The sequence below is a fragment of the Sciurus carolinensis genome, chromosome 6 (assembly GCF_902686445.1).
Source record: "Sciurus carolinensis chromosome 6, mSciCar1.2, whole genome shotgun sequence".
Classification (NCBI taxonomy): domain Eukaryota; kingdom Metazoa; phylum Chordata; class Mammalia; order Rodentia; family Sciuridae; genus Sciurus; species Sciurus carolinensis.
This window is the reverse complement of record NC_062218.1, coordinates 147,045,338-147,067,785: the sequence shown is the minus strand read 5'-3', so window position 1 is coordinate 147,067,785 and position 22,448 is coordinate 147,045,338.

The following is a 22,448-nucleotide window of genomic DNA, read 5'->3' as shown; positions in this document are numbered from 1 at the left end:
TGGGCTGAACTCAGAACAAGATGGAGAAGTGGACCAACAACAGGTAGATTAGGAATGCTTATGGGAATATAAGTACATCTCAAGAGGATGACTCAGATATGAAGGAATGGAGGGTTTGATAGGTAGAATAACACAGCTACCAGAGAGTCCTATATTCTCAAACTGCCATGGAGCCACTTGTGCTTTTTGTGAGTAGGGTCTTATTGAATTTGGCAAGAAAAATTAATATTTTCTGTCACAACTTTATGCTACATATTAGAGTCTGTGACAATCCACTGAAGCCAATTTGTTGTCCCTTAGAAGCAGATGATGGAAAGAACAAAAGAGAACATACTAGTCATGATATTCCCTGAATAAATGTCCATCTTCCCCATTCCTACCACAACTTTTTTTGGAAAAGGTTGTTTCTGTCTTATGTATCAGTGTTTATTTTAAGTTGGTTTTTATTAAAATGCACATATGTAGATGTTTGAAATATAATTGCAGCAGCAATGCACAACTTTCTGTACTTTGCTTTTTTCACTTGACTCAAGAGCTTAGCATAGTTTCCTTATTGGCACTATAGAACTGCCTGGTATTTTTAACAGTTCCATAGTTTGTTCAGATGTAATTTATGTGACCAGTACTTACTAAAGAACATTTAGTCTATTTCCCATCTTTTGCCATTAAATTAATGCTTTAAGCCAGGTGCAGTGGCATATCCCCATAACCCCGGTGCCTCTGGAGGCTGAAGCAGGAGGATCACAGGTTCAAGACCAGCTTCAGAAACTTAGCAATACCTCATCTTAAAATAAAGAAGGACCAATGAACCAAGGATATAGTTCAGTGGTAAAGCACCCTTGGGTTCAATCACTAGTACCAAAAAATATATTTTTAAAAATAATGCTTTAAGAAATGAATTTCTGTTTCACAATACCATTTTAATTTGTAATACTTTAGAAGATCACAAAGAGGTTATTTCTTTTTTTTTATTGTAAACAAATGGGATACATGTTGTTTCTCTGTCTGTACATGGCGTAAAGGCATACCATTTGTGTAATCATAAATTCACATAGGGTAATGTTGTTTGATTCATTCTGCCATTTTTTCCCTTCCCCCCCTCCCCTCCCACCCTTCCCCTCCATCTATACAGTCCTTCCTTCCTCCATTCCTGCCCCCCTCCCTAAACCCAACTCTAACCCCAACACTAACCCTTCCCACTCCCCATTATGTGTCATCATCCACTTATTAGCGATATCATTCTTCCTTTGGTTTTTTGAGATTGGCTTATCTCACTTAGCATGATATTCTCCAGTTTCATCCATTTGCCTGCAAATGCCATAATTTTATCATTCTTTATGGCTGAGTAATATTCCATTGTATATATATACCACATTTTCTTTATCCATTCATCAATTGAAGGGCATCTAGGTTGGTTCCACAATCTGGCTATTGTGAACTGAGCAGCTATGAACATTGATGTGGCTGTATCTCTGTAATATGCTGATTTTAAGTCCTTTGGGTATAGGCCAAGGAGTGGGATAGCTGGGTCAAATGGTGTTTCCATTCCAAGTTTTCTAAGGAATCTCCATGCTGCTTTCCAGAGTGGCTGCACTAATTTGCAACCCCACCAGCAATGTAAGAGTGTACCTTTCTCCCCACATCCTCACCAACACCTGTTGTTGCTTGTATTCTTGATAATTGCCATTCTAATTGGGGTGAGATGGAATCTTAGGGTGGTTTTGATTTGCATTTCTCTTATTACTAGAGATGTTGAACATTTTTCCATATGTTTGTTGATTGCTTGTATATCTTCTTCTGTGAAGTGTCTATTCATTTCCTTAGCCCATTTGTCAATTGGATTATTTACATTCTTGGTTTAGAGTTTTTTGAGTTCTTTATAGATTCTGGAGATTAGCGCTCTATCTGAAGTATGATTGGCAAAGATTTTCTCCCACTCTGTAGGCTCTTTCTTCGCATTGCTGATAGTTTCCTTTGCTGAGAGAAAGCTTTTTAGTTTGAATCTATCCCAGTTATTAATTCTTGCTTTTATTTCTTGTCCTATGGGAGTCCTGTTGAGGAAGTCTGGTCCTAAGCCGACATGTTGAAGCTCTGGACCTACTTTTTCTTCTATAAGATGCAAGGTCTCTGGTCTGATTCCGAGATCCGAGGTTATTTCTAATATAATTTATATTGTTTCTTTCATGAATCTCTGTCAAAAATTAGTACTGCATTCTATAAAAGGTATCTAACTAAGGTTCAAAGAAGAGGTCCATATTCTCCATTAACTGAAACTAGCATTGTGTTTGCTTCATTTCATTATTGTTTCACAGTGGAATGACTACAGCATGAAAATTCCCAGTATTTTGATGTGACTTAGAGAAATTACATCAAAATCAAGATGTGTGGAGGGGGTGTGTCTTGAATAACTATCTAGAAATTCTGTTCTCACATTTTGGCCCAGCTGTAGTCTGCGGGAGGTGCCCAAGAGCGACTCAAGTCAGATGTGGGTGGGCTCCTTCAGTCTGCCACATTTCCAGGGTGGTGACCAGGAGGGTTCCATGTCTCTGAAGTAGTGTCAGCTTACATTTATTGTTACCCATGCTCTGTTTTGTCCTCCACACTAGAGTTGAGAAAAAGAATAAAACATTTTAATGTTGAAATGTCTCATCTTACTGGGGGGAAAAATACGCCCATGCTCACCACCCATCCCTATTGCTTCTTCACTAGGGACCACGATGAGGCTGGCCTCAGAAAGCAGTTGGGTTTGCAATTACATACTTAAAAGAACCAGCCCCTCCCCCCAAAATCAAACACAATATCAGGGAAAGTCCAAAAGCTGCCTTTTATCTCCCTCCTCTCTTTATTTTTATGCTCCTTCCATTTGTCAAACTTTTTGATGTCTGACCTGGAAAACATTATTTGTTTAATATTATTTTTTTTTTAAATCCACAAAAAACAAACAAACACATACAAACAGACCTGAGTTTATGCAACAGACTCTGCAGCTCAAGTGGCCAATCCATCGATTCTGGAGGAAGAACAACAGCTGGCAAAACTAATCAATGTTGGACATTTGCATTTCCCCCCTTTTTTATGGTCTCCCCTGGTGCAGGGAGATTGGTTTTCTGTGCTGGAAGGGAGACTGGAGAACAGCTGCTGTCTCCTGGCCTGGTGCAGAGTAAAGAAGCAAGCGTGGCACAGAATTCATCTACCAAATATCCCACAGGTTAACCAGTTCTGGAGGGAGGAAGTCACAACTCTTGCTTTTGAAGGTTCTTTGTATTGAGTATAAAAAATTCTGTGTTTCTTGGACTATGAAGTTTCTCTTCCAATCCCTTTTCTCTGTATATTCTAGGAAGCAGGACGATAGCAGGATGGTGATGATTTTTTTTTTTTTTTTTTGGTACCAGGGATTAAACCCAGGGGTGTTTAATCACCAAGCCACCTCTCCAGCCCTTTTTATATTTTATTTAGAGACAGTGTCTCACTGAGTTGCTTAGGGTCTCGCTAAGTTGCTGAGGCTGACTTTGAACTCGTGATCCTCCCACTTCAACCTCCTGAGCCTCTGGGATTACAGGCATGTGCCACCACGTCCTGCTGGATGATGCTGCTTAAGCATGGAAATCTCCTGCTGGTGAGATATTAACAAGAGGAAAGTTAAATACAAGCATGATCTTGAAAAAGCAAACATACCCATGCTCCTGTAAACAGGCAGAGACATTATATTTACAAGTTATTAAGGATTTATTTTTATCAGCTGGGTATCATGTTCTGTACTAGTATCTCATTGAACTCCCTCAACACTAAAAGATACGTGCCTTTTAGCTCTGAGTTATTGGGAAAATGAAGTTCAGAAAAACATAGTGCTTTTGTAAGGACTCTATGATTATAAAAGACAGAACTGGGATTCATGTACCACTCTCTATCTTCCTTGTACCCTTAGCTAAATTCCTGCAAAGACTTTCATGGAAAAGGAGCATTCCATCAAGAAGTTTGAGTTGGATTTTCAATGATATTCTCTCTGGATACTATAATTCTACTGATGAGTCATTCAGAGGGAAAATTTTTGATTCTATTATTTATGTCATTTCTCTCCTTCCATGCCTTCTTCCTAAGAGGCAAGTTTTTGTTGGCCCCTTTTCAATCACCTCCCAATGAAAATAGCACCCATGACTTTATTTCTATTCTGAATGATGTTTTTTCTTTATTGACTACTTCTCTTCCTGGCACTTTTTAAGTTCTCCTTAATGGCCTGAAAATCTAAGTCCCTCTTCACCAGTTCTTTCCACTGACAGCCTACCAATCCCTGCAGATCCTTGGAACAAGGTCACATTTCCCCAGGTGACCTGTCCTATAATCCACGAAGCTTCAGACTCCATGTTCCATCTCTGTTCAAATTGGTCTTAAGTGACATTATATTTTCTTTCAGTTTTATCAATTTCAAGATTTATTAGGTAGCTATACTAATCAAGACTGGGTGCTACTAGCAGAGATAAACAAATAGATCAAAGGAACAGAACAGATTCTTCTAGACATTTTTTAAAATATGTGATTGTTTTAATTGTGTCAAAAAAAACACACTTTTGTGGTGCATAGTTCTAATGAATGCATTTAGCTACATAGCCACTGCCAAAATCAAGATACAGAACTCTGTCCAAAACATTGCCCCACGCTGCCCCTACCTCCTTGCTTCTGTCAAGCTCTGATTATTCTCTGTTCCCACCCTAATCCATTATGTCACATCAAATGCAATCACATGGTGTGCATCCCTTTGGGTCTGGTTTCTTTCACTCAGCATATGCATTGTAAATTTATCCATATTTTTTAGTGTAGCAGTAGTCCATTTCTTTTTATTCCACTGTATGGATGTTTCACAGACTGTTAATCCATTTACCATTGAAGGACATTTGGGTTGTTTCTGGTTTGGGGTGATGATGAATAAAGCTGCTATAAACCTTTATGCACAGGGCTTTTGTGAACATAGGTTTTTATTTCACTTATATATAGACCTAGGAAAATGGTGAATTTATGGATCCTATGGTAAATTCATGTTTAATTTTATGAGAAACTGCCAAAATATTTTCCAAAGTGACTGTAATGTTTTGTTTTCCCATCAGCAATATAGGACAATTCTAGTTGTTTTATATCTTTCTCAGCACTTGATATTGTCAGGTTTCTTTCTGTTTGTTGGTTTTTTTAAAATTTTTGTTTTGTTTTATTTTAGCTGTGCTAATAGGCATGCAGTGATATTTTATCAGAATTTTAAAGAAATCCTTTAATGTCTATTCATCTATTTGCTTTCCATCCATGAGTCTTCTCTGGTGAAGCATCTTTAGAATCATGTTCTCTTTTAAAAAAAAAACTGGGCTTTTTTGATGATATCTTTGTAACTTAGAGATCAATTCATTTTAAGTTGATCCTCCTTTAAAATTTAAAGATCCTGGAAAAGCAACACATCATGCTTCTATAGACTACTGATGTTTGTTCATTCACTCAAAAGACAGAGGCACCTACTGTTTTCAATTCTCTATACTCAAGATTATGAACCCAAAAATAAGCAAATGTTGATGGCTTTCAAAGAGACTTTGCTGGGGACTGTTTTGAGATAGACAGAAGGTGGCTTGCCACACAAATCACTGCAGTTAAATGTGGGCTGAGATGAAGATAATATAAACAAACTACTGATTCCAGGGTGGAAGGGTATTTGGTCTTTACTGATGAGAAATAGTTTTAGATACCAAGATGTGAAAAAAAAATGTTTCAGGTAAAGACACAGCTTAAGAAAAGGTAAGAAACCCACAGCTAAAATCATACTTGGTGATGAAAGATAGAATCCTTCCCCTTCAAGATCAAGAGAAGAATGCTGCCCTCACCACTTTTATTCAATATTAAACTAGATGTTTGGATCACAGAAATTAGGCAAAAAAACAAAACAAAACAAAACAAAACAAAAAAACAGAAAAGGCATCATACTGGAAAGGAAGACATAAATGATATCCATCACATTTGTATATGACATGGTTTTGAGTATGAAAAATCCTAAGAAGTTCACTAAAAGCTATTAAAACTTGTGACTTGTGCAAGGTTACATGATATAAAATCAATACACAAAAATCAGTTGGATTTCTATATATACCAGCCATGAACATTCCAAAAATGAAATGAATGAAATATGTCACTTACATAGTATCAAAAAGAATAAAAATACTTATGAATAAATAAAGTTAAGCAAGGAGATATAAGAATGTACACTGTGAACTACAAACTACTGTTGAAAGAAAATTTTAAAATCCTAAATAAATGGAAAATATACATGGTTGTGGATTGTAACATTTAACAATGTTAAGAGGTCAAGTCCCCAAATTGACCTATAGATCTAACGCGAGTTTTATCAAAAACCCAGCTAGTTTTTTGAAAAAATTGGAAAACGTATCCTAAAATTCATAGGGAAATGGAATGGGCCCAAAATTGTCCTCCAAACAACTTTAAAAATAATAAAATCAGAAGACACACATTTTGAAAATAAACTTCAAAACCCTGGTAATAAACACAGTGTGGTACTGGAGTAAGGGTAAGCATATAGATCAATGGAATAAAATTAAGAGTCCAGAAATCCACCTTCAAGTGATGGTCAACTGATTACAGAGCAGACTGTCAAGACAAGTCAGAGAAGAACATTATTTTCAATAAATGGTGCTAAGGCCTCAAGATGCCCATATGGAAAGAAACAAACAAACAGGCAAACAAAAACCTAAGTTGAACTTCTATCTCACACTAAATGCAAAAATTAACTAAAAATGTATCATAAGAGCTAGAAAGATAAAACTATAAAGCTTTTAGAGAAGAACACAGGTGTAAATCTTCATGGCTTTGTTATAATACTGTTTTCTCAGATATAACACCAAAAATATAAACAACAAAGGGGGAAAAACCCAGATGAATTAGACTTTGTCAAATATTTTGCATTTTAAATTACACCTCTGAGTAAATGGAAAGACAGCCCACAGAAGGGGAATTTTTGAAAAGCATACATTTGATCCAGGACTTGTATCTAGAATATATATAAAAAAAAAACAATTACAACTTATTCTAAAAAGACAACCTTATTTTTAAAATGGGCAAAAACTTTGAATAAACATTTCTCAAATAAAGATGTGCAATGCCCAATAACACACAAAAGACACTCAATATCATTATGCATTAGGGAAATGAGAGTCAAAGCCACAATGAGCTATCATTTTGCACCCACAGGCATGGCTAAATCCACTAAGATGGACAATAACAAGTGTTGACAAGGTTTTAGATAATTGAAATCTTCATACAGAGCTAGATGACTGAAATTGGGAGAGCTGCTGTGGAAAACAATTTAACAGATTCTCTAAAAGATAAGCATAAGAGTTATTACCTGGCTGAGCAATTCTAGTTCCAAGTATATACTCAAGAGAATTGAAAATCTATGCCAACCAAAAATGTGTACACTACTGTTCATAGCAGTCATATAAAAATAAGTAAGATGCAAGTGTCCAGAACAGGAAAATCTACAGAGACAGAGACCAATGGTCAGAAGTCAGGGGGAAAGACAGTGACTAGGATTCTTTTGGAGATGATGAAAATGTTCCAAAATTAGACAGTAATGATGCCTGTACACCTCTATGACTGCACTCAGAACTAATGAGGTGTGTCTTCATATGTGAATTTTATCTCAAGAAACTTGCTATTTTAAAAAAAGAGAGGAAAACATTGGGAGGTTCTGCCCTTATGGAACAATTTCTCAGTCTGGGCAAAGTAGGTTCAAACTCTGATGGGGTCTGTAGGGAACTGAGCAGCCACATATGAGTCCTGCACATTGGATCTGTTCTCGAGGTAGGAAGGGTGGGCAGGAGGTGAGCTCACTGGTGGCATGTGCTAGAAGGCCAATGAAGGCATATCCTGTGTTTAGTGTTTTCAATGAAGGCGACATTCCTACTGTGTCCACATCCTCTGTGAAAAACTTAACAGGTGACCTCACTTTTACCATCCTTGGACAAGGTCTATGTAAAAAACATTACTGTAGAAAAAACAAATTCCACTAGTTTATCTATATTTGTAAAACCAAGAGACAAGAGAGGACAAACATGGTAAATATGAATATATAGTCATGGGCAGTCCAAGAAGTAATTATTTAAGAAGAACATGTGAAGAGGACCAGCTAAATCCTTAACTGAAGGTGGAAGAAAAGAGACATCCATTGTAATGACCAACAAGCAAATGCAAAATCATCTAAAAATCCAAATACAGGGCACTGGCTCAAAAAATTATGTTTAGCCATGTGACAAATATTATGAAGATTAAAAAACATATTTTCCATATTTAATGATATAAAATATAGACCATAATTCAGTTAGGCATTAAAAATGAGGTTGAATTATTAATATAGGATAGATACAAGTATTCTATATCTATAGAGATCTATATATACATGTTCTTTTAAATATTCATACATATCTACACACAGATGGATAGTTTTATTGACATAATATACATATATACTATACAAATGTACACTATTAGAGGTAAAATAAAAGTTTACAAATTTGTATTTTCACAATGTTTTAAAGAAAATAACCATGTATTAACAAAATATTAATAGAAGCAATGAGAATATGAGGAATACTTCTGTTTACTGTTTTCAGAACTCGGATGAGTCCTTAATCAGGGCAATAAATCTGCCCTTGGATGTGGCCACTCTGGAAAACATTTTGGGCATTTCTTAAAATGTGAGACATCAATTTATGACATGACCTAGCAATTCTACTTTTAGGTATTTGCCTAAGAAAAGTAAAAATGGACAACCACCCAAAGATTTTTACATGAATGTTCATTAGTCAGAAAAACCAAAGAGTGGAAACAACTTAATATCAGCAAATGACAGCTAAAATGTAGCATATCCATATAATGGAATACTACACAGCAATAAAAGGAATGCATAATAACTCAGAAAAATCTCCAAAATGTTAGGTTTAAGGAACAGAAGCCAAACACAAAAGAATATCTGTTATAGGATGTCACCTATGTGAAGTAGGGCTGGGAACAAAGATCAACTGTAAATGGGCATGATGGAGCTTCCTGGAGTGCTCAACTTGTCATGATAACGGTTGCACAACCCAGCGAGTGTACTAAAATCATTGAATTGTGCACTTCAACTGGGTGACTGCTGACATTTAAAGGGATAAGGTTTGAATATGGTCTATCCCAGCTCAAACTCATGTTGAGGCTTGGCCCCACCTAATGGTGTTCAGAGGTGGTTGGGTCTTGAAGAAGAGGTTGGGATCATGGGAGCTCCACCCTCATGAAGGAACTAACGTAGGTTCTGAAAGTGAATCAGTGACACCAAGATCAGTTTGTTAGAGAGCAAATCTGGCTTCCTCCGCTCACTCTCTCTGTGACCTCTCTTCTGCATGTACTCACTTAACATTCTGCTTTCCTGTTACATATGGAGCAGCACATGGTCTGCACTGGAAGCTAGCAGAGGCCAATGCTAGGCCCTAGGATCTCCAGAACTTCAAGTCAAAACAAACCTCTTTTCATATAAATCACCAGGCCTCAGGTATTTTGTTAAAGCAACAAAATATGGACTAACACATAAAGTAAACTTTAATGCCACTTTTAATGGCTCCCAGAACATGACTTGATTGTAGCCTGACTGAATGTAGTGAGATATTTACACAAAGAATGTGGCACCTGTCTAGTATGAGGTGACTGTATTTATGTGGGTTCGTCTCTGTATCTTCTATTCTGTATCATTTGTCTGCCTGTCTCTTTTGGTGCCAATACCATGCCGTTTTTGTTACTATTGCTCTGCAGTATAATTTAAGGTCTGGTATTGTGATACCTCCTGCTTCACTTTTCCTGCTCAGGATTGTTTTGGCTATTCAAGTTCTCTTATTCTTCCAGATAAAGTTCATGATTGCTTTTCTCTATTTCTATGAGGAATGTCATTGGGATTTTAATTGGAATTACATTGAATCTGTATAGCGCTTTTGGTAGAATGACCATTTTGACAATATTAATTCTGCCTTTCCAAGAGAGAAGAATGGAAGAACTTTAGATTACATGGAGCGAAATGAGAGGAAAGGGGGGTATGAAAACGGTGGATGAGACAGACATCATTGCCCTATGTACATGTATGATTATACAAATGGTGTCAACCTCCACTATGCACAACCATAGAAATGAAATTATGTACCCCATTTGTGTACAATGAATCAAAATGCAATCTTTAAAAATAAAAAAATATTAAAAATTTAAAAGACATATGTGTGTACATATATGAATATAGTAATAGACATTAGTAATAGTAAAATTATACTAGTTCAATATAGTAAAAAATGAAAAGAATGTGGCATTAGAACATGGGAAGTTCAGTCGTGGGACTGGCAATAAAGCGGGGAGATGGCCTTGACTTTCGTTGGACCATTAGGGTTTTCATCACTCCTGAAATGAGGAAGATGGAGAGGTGCTAAAAAGATCACTCAGTGGAGAATTAGCGGAATGACTCCCCACACAGTCATTCTGTCTAAGAGCAGCTACAGGTCAGCTTCCCACGTAGCTTGGCTACGAGGTGAAAATGCACTGTCAAGGCCAGTACAAGTCCCTCTAGACTATGATCTTGACCTTTCTAAGCCAACAGCTTCACATTCTGGGTACCTCAGCTGTTCTGAAACGACATTAATGATAGCTCCTACCTGGAAAAGCCAGGCTTCTGAGCCGATGGGGCAGAAAGCTGGAGTGTAAGTTCTGCGGAATAGCTATTTGCCCAAAAGACTGATCTGAGAATACGGGGTCTTCCCAGCTGGTACCATCTTTCTTCATCTGTGTCCCCAGACTAGTTGGCACCACTTGGTGCAAGACAATAAAGCCTACTGGGTAAGGAGATGGAGTATGGAATCAGACCACCTGGATTCAAAAATCTCTTCTGCTGCTCACTAGCTGAGTGACTTCGGGTATGTTACTTACCTTCTCTCAGTTTCAGTTTCCTCATCTACAAAACACAGAGTAATAATACCTACCTCATGTGGTTGTTGAAAGGACTAAATGAGATCATATATATAAAACAGCACAGAGCCTGTCACATGGCAAAGACTCTAACATTAGTTAATATTCTTCAAATGGTAATCACCTCATATTCTTCCGTGGTTTTAAATTGATTTTTCTAAGAAATAAGCATCACTTCAGTGCAGTCAGAAAGCAGTGTTACTCAAAAGATTGAAATAAATGATTTCAGTTCAACCAGGAAAGAGAAAAGCAAAGAGATAGATGAAGGAAAGAGAAAAAGAAGGAAAACTCTAAAAATGCTCAAGAGGAATATTTTAGGACAGAACACTGAAATTCAGGCCTTTCTGCCTAATACAAGCCATCTGGTGAATGCCAATGACCAAGTTCCATCAAGGTTTTCCTCCTGGAGTTACTGTATCACTATTCAAGCTGCACTTCTTCTTTGCAGGAAAACGGGTGGGTGGACTCTGTACATGGCAGGAACAGTGAGCAGATGGAAGTGAGCGGAATAATCCAAGGGCGAAGGCGAGGAGTGATTAAGAGTGAGAGACAGCAAAGGCCCTTCTCCACACTTCTCCCCATTCAGTCTAGAAATCCAGACCTGTGGTTTTAGCAAAGCTTATACACAACTTAAACCATAGACATAGCTCCCTTCTCCAGTCCCAGAACTCCCAATCAGCTGTAGGCCTTGTGTAGGGAGGTCCCAAACTCCAACCCAAGGTGTAATTAATTTTCTGCAAAATATGATTGGTTAAAATGACAGCAATAAACATTAAATTTTATTAATTAATACTGAGACATGGGTGTCCATGTTGTTCCTCAATTATACATTCAGAGGCGGCCGCCCCATGCCGCCACTGATTTGGCGCTGGAGCCCAGTAAGAACCATTAACATGGAAGGAGGTCCAAGGCGGATAAGAGGAAGAGGTGGCATCTGCACTTACACTAAGATAATCAGCTTGGAGGCATTGGAACTCCAAAGCCCAATCCCTAGAGAGGGGTTTTAGGGACCTAGATGAAAGGAGTTAAATTTGGTAGGGTGCAGCATTTTCATTTTGCTGATGGCCTCGAAGGAAACTCTAGATTGATGAAACAGCGCTTCCCTGAGGTCCTGAGACACACTCAGCAAGCCACCTCCCCTCCCCATCCGTTCTTTTTCTCCTAGCTACAGTCATCTTCAATTTCACATTAATTCAGGAGAGAGTCAAAGGGGAACCGAAAGCAATCTTTGCTTCTTCCACTCAAGTACAAACTCTAAAGGGTCCACAGCTCCCACGGAGGCACAAGCTTTAGGGCCTAGAGACAAAGTGGAATGTTCACATGAACACTTGGAGGCTAGGTCATGCAGATAAAGCAATGTGATTAAATTTTGATGAATTTTTGTTTTAAGAATGAAATAAAGCGGGGACGGGGGCGGGGGGGGTCTTGTTTGCCTGGTTACAAAGAGTGCCGAGGGCAATCCCTGCCTAATCAGGATCTTGATGAGCACATTTTCCCTCCCAGGATGAAGACACCCAGGAAGAATCTATTTGAGGCCGCCTCTGGCCAGTTCCCCCTGGTTGTTTGATCCCTGTCACTTCATGAGGCCCTATCCTTGGAAACAGCTGTTTCATTAACCCACCAATTTTATGATAATTGTTTATAACTTCAGTTTGAAGATTATGAAAATTAAATTCTAGCCCCACCCAGTCCCAGCAGATAATAGGCAAAGTTGATAATTGTTAAATATCTTCCATACCTTTGTGAGGAAGTATTTCCTTATTAATGAGTTAATAATCTTTTTTGCATTAAGGATGGATAAACAAAGACCCAAGCATGGAAGGGATTTGCTAAAGGTGACTCCCCAAATGGGTTACAGGTCCCCAACAGAGACACAGTGTTCAGAACAAGGGGGCAATGGAATGGGTGGGTTGAAAGGAGAACATGCCTGCTGGAGCTTGGGCTGGACCTCCAGGCACCACGTGTTGATGTCGCAGGGGTAAGAGAGGGGGTATTCTCCATTACTGCTTGTTTCCATCACCAGATTCCAAAAAGCTGGAAAGAAGGCAAGTCCTGGAGACTGAAAAGTACCGAGCTGCACAGATGGAAATTAAATGGTGGAGCTCAGGATGACAGGATTCCAGATTCAGAGATGCTTTGGTTATTAGAGAGAGAGACAGAGAGAGAGAGAGAGAGAGAGATGAGCACAGCAGAAAAGGTCCTAATTTGATATCAAGGATTGAGACTAATGCTGAAAAAGAAATCAAAATATTAAATTCTGTTCCCAAGTCCCATCACCAAGTTGTAGAACAATGTTGATTATTTCACTGAATAGCTCTGGTCTGCAGTTTTTCATTTAAAGTACTCAGTTAAACCCGTTCTGTGCTCAGGGTCACTATGGGATAAGAATCAAATGACATTGGTAGAAAAAAATGCTTCATATAACCTTCAAGTGGATCCAGATATGGGGTAGGAGTGGGGCACCAACTTAGGCCCCTAAGGTGAATAGAGTTTTAGTATGTCCCAGACATCAGACTATGGACTTTGCAAACCATCCCCATTCAATCTCCAAAAATATCCTGTGACATACTGCAGTGCATCACCCACTTTAAAAGGCAAGAACACTGGGGCTCAGAGGTGTTAGGATACTAGCCTGAGAGTCACACAACTTCTAGGCAACAGAGCCAGGATTCAGAGCAAACTGTGTCTGATTCCTGAGCCCAAACACTCATACCATTAGGCAATTCCAGGTGGCAGACGCACTCCTGGGTGATTCCGACCAGCTCTATCACAGCTCCAGTGAACACGATAGGAAAAACACCAAGTCACAGCACACGCCTGCACAAGGAAAAGACTTTCTGGCCCTAAACAAACCTTTTTATTCCCATTAGCAAAGCATTTCACTGGCTTTCTCCAATGAGAGCCTACGGCAAAGAGAGCAGATGTAGATGCCTGGAGGAGGCAGGGTGGGACAGACACAGCCTTGAAACAGCTGAATGGTCCACAAATCAGTGTGTGGCTCCCTCTGCCTGAGTTCCTTCCAAAGAAATCCATTAAAAGCACCACCATCTTAATGAATATTTTATGCAGTTATGACATAGTGAGTCCCATTTAGGAGGGGCTCTTCCTAAAGGCTGAGACAATAAACTACTAAAATAGCCAACTAATCACCAAGGCCAATAGAAATCTGGTCAGAGAACACAATAGTTTTACCCAAAGAAAAGAAATAAAAACCATATACTCCCTTCTTGCTGGTTTATGTGTTTTTTTTTTTTTTTTTTAACTTTCTGCACCATGTTCAAATACTGCTGGCCATCAGCAAAAGGCACCTGTTTGAATAATTAATTTGGCTTTCCTTGGCCCCTTTGTGACTTCTGGAAAAAGTCAACGTACACATTTGTTTGCTTATTTTTCTTACGTCAGGTTCTATCCTTGTGCTTGTGGTGAATATGCTCCAACACACTTATCTGAACTTACTTCCCTTAGAAATAAAAAGTGGGAATGAAGAGATTCCAGAAACCAAGGACAAGTTCAGTGACATCCCAGGTACTGCTCTTCTCTAAATCTTGCCCCTTGTTGTGATTTAGATGTTAGGCGTCCTTCAAAAGCTCATGTGTGAGATAATGCAAGACAGTCCAGAGGTGAAATGGTTGGGTTAAGAGAGCCTTAACCTAATCGGGGCATTCATCCCCTGACAGGGGGTGGTAACATAGGCAGGTAGGGTGTAGATGGAGCAGGAGAGTAACTGTGGGTGTGTCTTTAGGGCATATATTTTGTCCCTGGTGAACAAGAGCCCTCTCTCTCTCTCTCTCTCTCTCTCTCTCTCTCTCTCTCTCTCTCTCTCTCTCTCTCTCTCTCTCTCTCTGCCTCCTGGTTGTCCTCCTGAGCCGCTTTCCTGGGCCACATCCTTCTGCCATGATGTTCTATCTCACCTGGGGCCCAGAGCAATGGAGTCAGCTCTCTCTGGTCTGAGACCTCTGAAACCATATAAATAAACTTTTCTTCCTCTAATTGCTCTCGTCAGGTCTTTTGGTCACAGCAATGAAAAAGCTGACCAAAACATCTCACTGCCAGGGGCAGGTGGCATGGCTGAAGGACTCTGGAGGAGAAAGAGGGCTGAGCCTCCAGCACAGAGAGAAAACGTGTATCCTGGATATAAGTCCCCTGGAGATTGTGTTCTCTTTGGTCTGCCAGTCTTGGTAAGCCTACTGTGTTTTTTGTTTGTTTGTTTTGTTTTTAATTGAATTCATAGCTGACATTTGAAAATATGGAGACACTACCAACTTTTCTGGTTTCTGACATCTCTCCAACAATGAGGAGATGGGGCCTGTGGGGACCTGCCGACCTGCATAGCCACAGCACACAGGAGCTGAATGGTGGCTGATACAAGAGGGAGGCCCCAGCTCCCCATAAGGAACTCTGTGGCCCCACAGTGTTTCCCTGACAGAAAGACAGGATCCATTGCCATTAGCATTGCTGTTTTACGGCTGCTTTCCTTCGAGTTGAAAGGAAAGTGAGATATTTTTCATGCTCACGTTTCTATTTAAAGTAGGAAAATGAATGGCAGACCAGGTTAACCATGTATTCAAAAAATAATGGGAGAGAACCTTAAGCCTAATTCTGAGTGAGAATTAAAACAATTTGTGCTCCATGTGAGAACAACACTAGTCTGGTTTCACTTAAGATTCTCTCCTGGCCACAAGGAGCATCTGAGATGAACAGCCTGGTCTAAAGTCACTGAAAGAGAATGGAAATTGGACAGTAGGCTGTTTTCCTTCCCATAGTTCCAGGCATCTTCCTTAGAATGTGGAATAGCTCCAGAAATAAAGTAGGTACCACAAAATAAAATGCATAGTATACAAAAATTACACTGTACCTTCCCCACTCCTCATTTGAACAGATTCCTGGCCACTACTCCACACTGCTCTTCTCCTCTTCTGCTGATTTAAGAATCTTCTTTGACTCTAAATTTTATTTCAGGACCAATCAGACTAGAAAGGACCTGGTCATGAATCACATAGAGACTTCAGTGAGTGGTGTGATGGCATATTCACCTGGCAGAAGTACAAGCGTAGATCTAAATTCCAACTTTGCCATTCACTGTCTTAAACTCGGTTTCCCAGCAGGAGAGCCAGAGATAAAGATGTGTGAGGAAGTTTACTGGGAAATGTGATCACCCCAATAAGGGACAAAAATGTGAACAGGGAAGGAGGAAAATCAATACAAGGAAGTATTAACTGCTGCAGTCATGTGGTTACTTCATGTCCGACCTTCCGAGGAGACTTAGGATGTGTGTCAGACCTGGCAGCAAGGAATGAAAACCTTTATCCATAAGCTCCTGCCTCCATTTGCCTAGCATTGCCCCATGATGGACTGACATTCAAATACAACCAAAGGAAGCCTGAGAGAAACACTGGAGGTGATGTGGCTTAGCTGGCATCAGTAACACAGCCAAGAAGATATGAGGAGGTGTACCAATGATGTCCTTCCTATTCAGTGACCATGGTCAAATCATTTCCTGAAACCATGGTCTCCCCATCTGTCATATGGGATTACACTAACCTTTCCCTCTTAGGAATGAAAGGAAGATGTACTGAAATGATCTATTGAAAGCTCATAGAAAACACCCAGCACACTTTATAGACTCATGAATGGCAGTTTCTCAGATTAGCTTTTAAATCCATGACTGCTCACCTTGGTGGACCATTATCTGAGAGCTCTGTGACAATAATCAGTGGCACCAAACGATTTTAATTACAAGCTCAGCATTTGCAAGAGATGGCAAATCAACTGCAGCTACTGGGTGGATTCCGTTCCTCAGACATGATTTTTTGACCTCACACCGTATATGCATTCTCATATGCAAGTTGAACATCCCTAATCCAAAAGTCTGAAATCCAAATGCTCTCACATCTGAAGGTTTTGTTTTGTTTTGTTTTGTTTGTTTGTTTGTTTTTGTGGTGCTGGGGATTGAACCCAGGGCCTTGTGCTTATGAGGCACATCTGAAGGTTTTTAAGTAAGGCTCAAAAAGTTTTGGATTTGGGAGCAGCTCAGATTTTAGATTTTAGATTAGAAATGTTCAATCAGTCAAATCTATGCAAATATTTCAAAGTCCAAAAAACTCTGGGATTTGAAACATCTTTTGTCCCAAGCATTTCAGGTAAGAGATACTCAATCTATTACTATCATATAGAAATGGAAATTGGTTGCCAACACCTATAATTTAGAAAATGTCATACAAAGTCCAGCTTTCAGCTTACTCTGTCCCTGCTAGGTGGGTCTTCTCACTGCAGCTGGAGTTGAGTAGTGGTGACCTTTCAAGATGGGGCATGCCTTCTCCAACTTGCTACTCTCCCTTCCAATCCATTTCACTCATTCACCGCCTGCCAGACCGTGGACATTTGCATTTGAAATTCCTGGACTGACACTGAACTTAGAAAGGTGTGTTCCTTGGCAATCTGGCCCTGGACTCAGGGAGAGAATCCCCAAGAAACAACAAGCCTTTGCTTTTCAGTGAGAAAGCTGAAGAGCCACCCGAGGCTCAATGAACTCAACATCTCTGTGATGGAGAGCTAAGTGGCTTCTGCAGAGGTGACAGGGTTTGGTGCCAGCGAGGCTGGCTATTACCAACCTGAGGCTGAGGTCACCCCAGCTGCTCCCAGCGCCTTCAACTCTGTTTATTTCATTCTGGTTCATAACAGTGATTTATTTTTATGAACAGTGAACATTTTTTGTAACATTCCCTCATTTAACCTTCATTATCAAAGTCTCTGCCCAAAGCCCATATAAGCACCATTATGGCCCATATAACATTTTCCAACATAAACCATTTAAGGCATTTTTCCCCATTTTTATTTATTTCTCCACTGTTACATTTCATTTGAAACGTGCATGGGGAGAATGTGTCTTGTTTTTATGTTGTCTCATACAGACCATAAGCCCTAATGGTGGGGGCTGCCTATTTTGGAGGTTAATAAGCAACAGGGACATTCGTCATATGGGACAAACAACCAGGATATGTTGGCCTTTTTAAAAAGTACAGGAAAGGAGTTTTGTGTGACTGAAGGAATTAAAAGAAAATAACCCAGCTTCTTTGTCTCTTCTGAAAGCCAAGGAAAGGAGAGACATGAGGGCTTTGGAACAGGTCAGGAAGATTAAAAGCACAGTATTATAGTATCACTCCTCAAATCACCCATTAATAAGCAAATTCTCTGTGGATGGTGGCAGGATGATGTGTATCCCTGAATTAGCAGCACTTCAACAAAGTGGGTAATTTAACTAAAGTTGCACTATAACTCTCAGAAGCACAACCCCACTGACTTAAGTAAAAATGGTAACATTTTGGCTCACATAGTTGGAACATGGCAGAGCTAAAACAATGTTGTCTATGGATTGAATGCGTTCCCAAAATAACATGTGTTGAAACTTAATCCCCATTGTGGTGGAATCAAGGGGTGAGACAGTCATTAGAGAAGAGATCTACCCTCATCCTGTGCAAGGTACAAGGATATTTTTAGGTTCTCCCAGAAGCACAGCCTGAGATGAGGATTCAAGAGCAAGTGCAAGATATTTAGGATACAACCTAGGAAACCTAGTAGAGTAACAGGGAGGTAGATAGGGAAGGGAAGAATGTCAGGAGTGGGGGTTAAGCAAGTTATCACCAGCACACAAGTGGAATTTAATTTGCGGATAACTCTGGGTGTCAGTGTAGAACTTATACCTCAGAATTATTTAACAGCTAAGGTAGGGGCTGATGGTGAGGAAAATGGGGTACTTAAGTATGAATTTGTGTCAATCATTGGCTAAGGGCTGCTGGAAGATAGGGTCATAATTCCCCAGATATTTCTGGCCTGCCATGTGTGTGGACAGAGTAGCCTTCCAAGGCAAGGGAAAGCCCTCAGGCAGAGATGCAGATGCTAGCAGTTGGCAGTCAGACCAACTGCATTGAAATGGTAGGGCCTGGGGGTTATGGCGGGGCACCGACAGTATCTGATCTTAGGGTAGAAATCATTTTGCTGCTCTTTCCTAGAAAAAGAAAATTGGACCAGAAAATTCCCAAGGGGCTAGCCAACTCTAAAATCCTAAAATGCAAGATTTATTCTAACAATCGTATATGTTATACTTCAATGTTGGCTTGTCTCATGCTGATTTTAAAACAGTTTATGCATGGGAAATGGGTGGGTGGTGGGAGGTGGAAGCAGCTGGGAGATGATAAGGTTAATGATTTTGAGGTCAAAAATGCAGAATTCCACACAAAACAGTATGCATCAAAACAGGCTAACTTTGCTTCTAGAGGATCTGCTTACTATCTGCCCTATAATCCAGACCCCTGAGCTTGCAATGGTAGACTGGGCCATCATTAGAGGACTAGCAAGGCTGTGGTTTCATAGAGAAGGTAACTAAGGTTACACGGTGCTTATGAGCTTCTGACTAAATGCTCTTCCCCTGCATGACCAGGGAAGAAGAGATAGATGCAGCAAACCTGTGTTTGCAAAGGAAACCAATTTGTTTCTATATCCCACAGCTTAGTCTGATTTTACCGTTATAATGCCAAAGTTTCTTCTCAATCCAGAAGAGTTGAATATATCTGCTTGTATTATTTTTAGCACTTTTTGCCATTGGAAATGTTTTAGTAGCTCTTAGGCATACGGGACCCAAAAACATTTTTGCAACATGCCCAAGGCTCTATGTGGTACAGTTTGAGAGTAGAATTCTTCATTCCAACAGAAGTGTTTTATAGGAACTGTACGTAAACTGCAAATCCCTTGGAATCCACATGAAACCCTGTATTGGACCACACCATTTCCCAGGTTTAACTTCTTCTCATTTCTTAAGATATATCCTTGTAAATTAGATGTCATCTTTATATTTTCCCCCTCCTTTTCTTTTCCATTCCATGGAACACCACTATTGTTGCTTCTAAATGAAGCCCAAGAATCGTATTTGATTACAAAGGATGGAGAACTTAAAGTGGTAAGTCTGGAGATGGAAAAAAAAAATGACCATCTTATAATTCAATAATGAATCAGGACAATGGAGGGGGAAGTCTTCCCCCAAACACTGTTACCGATGAACATCTCCAAATGCATGTGTGCTCAACTCATGGCCAAATACCAGTATTTCTCCCCTGGTCAGATGCAGGATCAAACTAGCTACAATTAAAGTCTACTGCATGCACATAATAATGAACATCTTACCTTTGCATTGTCCACTGGGGTTAGTTTGCAGATTTAGTGCAGCAGATTTGGGAGTGAATTCAACACTGTTGAGTACCGCCAGTTTCATAAGGCATGGAGAAAGGTCAGCCTTCTCGTGGATAAAATTGAGCCTAAAACAACATCCTGCTTCCATGGGCTTCCCTCAAGTCATAGCATTTATCTCTGGAAGGAGAATTTTCTATAGAAAGTTAATAGTTTGGCTCAGTGACTGAGAGAAACCAGAGTGAAAATGTTGCTTGAATTTTGGTTTCATATTGGTTGATAATAATGCAACTTAACTTTTAGTGAAATTTTATGAATTAGGCAGAGTTCCAAGTAGTTTCTATTCATTTATACCTAAAAATGTTTTTCAGGAAAATGATTTTAGTATTCCTATTTTATAGATTAGAAAACTGACCATATTTTCTCCTTTTCCTGAATTGCACCTAGAAATGATGAAAAGAACTCTACTGCTCCCACTTCATTGCTACCATGGTCAACATTAATAAAGCAGTTAAAATTAGTTCACTTAATTGGTTACTGCATTAGTTTTCCATCACTATAAAAAATACCTGGAATAACCAACTTATAAAATATTTGTTTGCCTCCTGGTTTTGTAGGTTTTGATCGGTGATTGGTTGGCTTTGTGGTTTTGGATGAGATACCACAATATGGGGGGAATATGCAGTGGAGGCAAAATCACTTGCCTCAGGGCTGGGAAATGAAAGAGAGAAAAAGAATGAGACTAGAGTCCCTCAATACCCTTCAAGGGCATGACCCAAACTACCTGAAGATCTCCCACTAGACTACACCTACTAAAATTTTAACCCAAAGTAGACCAGATCATTAATATATGAACTGTTGGGAGTCATTCCAGATCAAAACTATTGCAGTTACTAAGCATTATTGAGCAGGCAAAATTTAAAATAATGCTGGTACTATTGATAAAAACAAGACAAACAGGATAATCAGATATATTCAAACAACATTAAAGGATAAAACAGAACAATTACATGCAATGAGCTTCCTCAAGCACAATACTTTTGTTGTTCCATTCCATACCTAGAAGGAAAATCAGGAAATAAAATAGTCACATCCTCAACCAAAGTCTTACCCAATCTCAATGTGTGTTTAAAATTAAAATGTGCAAATATCATTCTTAGAAAGCCTCAGAATAAAAATGGTATGTCTCCACCAAACATTTATTTTAATAGTGATTCATAAGAATGAGATGGTTTTTAAAGCATCAATAATAGAAATTAAACTTTTATTTTGTTCTCTATTTTAGTTAGGTATAAGTACTAATTTGAGGATACTGCATGATGATTTTACAAATAAAGTATATAAAGTAAACACACACACACACACACACACAAGATCATTTTACAGACCTTAATGACATATGAATGCTGCCCTGAATTTTGTTTTAGAAACTATCATGACATTTGGACTATATGACATTAAAATCTCTTCGTATTTTAAAAGAGATTAATTACTTGCTAAGTAAAGAGCTTCTACAAATGAATAAGGTGGATAAACAACATGAAAGAGCAATGAAACAACTAATAAAAATGGGTAGATGTGAAAAACGTTCATAATAAAAGAAATACTTTGACTTCAAATGCATGTCAAAATGTTCAGCCTCAATTAGATCAAGAAATAATACAATATGCTAACCTCTCAGTTAAAGTTTGAAAGACATTCTCATAGGAGATACATTTCATTGACCCTCAGATCATAATAAAGATTGCAGAGAGCTCAAATATTGGTCTCAATGATTTTCATAAAGAATATAATTGTTGGACTGAGGTTGTGGCTCAGTGGTAGAGCACTTGCCTATTACCTGAGAGGCACTGGGTTTGATTCTCAGCACCACATAAAAACAAATAAATAAAAGAAAGATATATAAAAAAGAATACAATTGTTTTCCTCTTTTATTCTTTTCTCCCCAGGTTGTGATTTTCCTCTCTTTGGCCTCTTCATATTTTCTCTCCAGAAATAATGTTGGCTAAGTCTGCACAGAATTTCTAATGCACATTGTTGAAAAGAAAATTTTTAAGGATGTGTATGCAGCATTATAGAAGAAAAGTCCCATATGTGTGAATTGTAAAGGCATTTATCATTAAGCCCTTGGGTTTAAATGCTGTATTTTCGGTTATCCACGTTCTTTGAGAAGAGTGCCCGGATAAAATTGTCAAAGCTATATTTGCTTCCAAGCACCAGTCAACCAGGGAACAAAGAGAGAAGCAGGAATG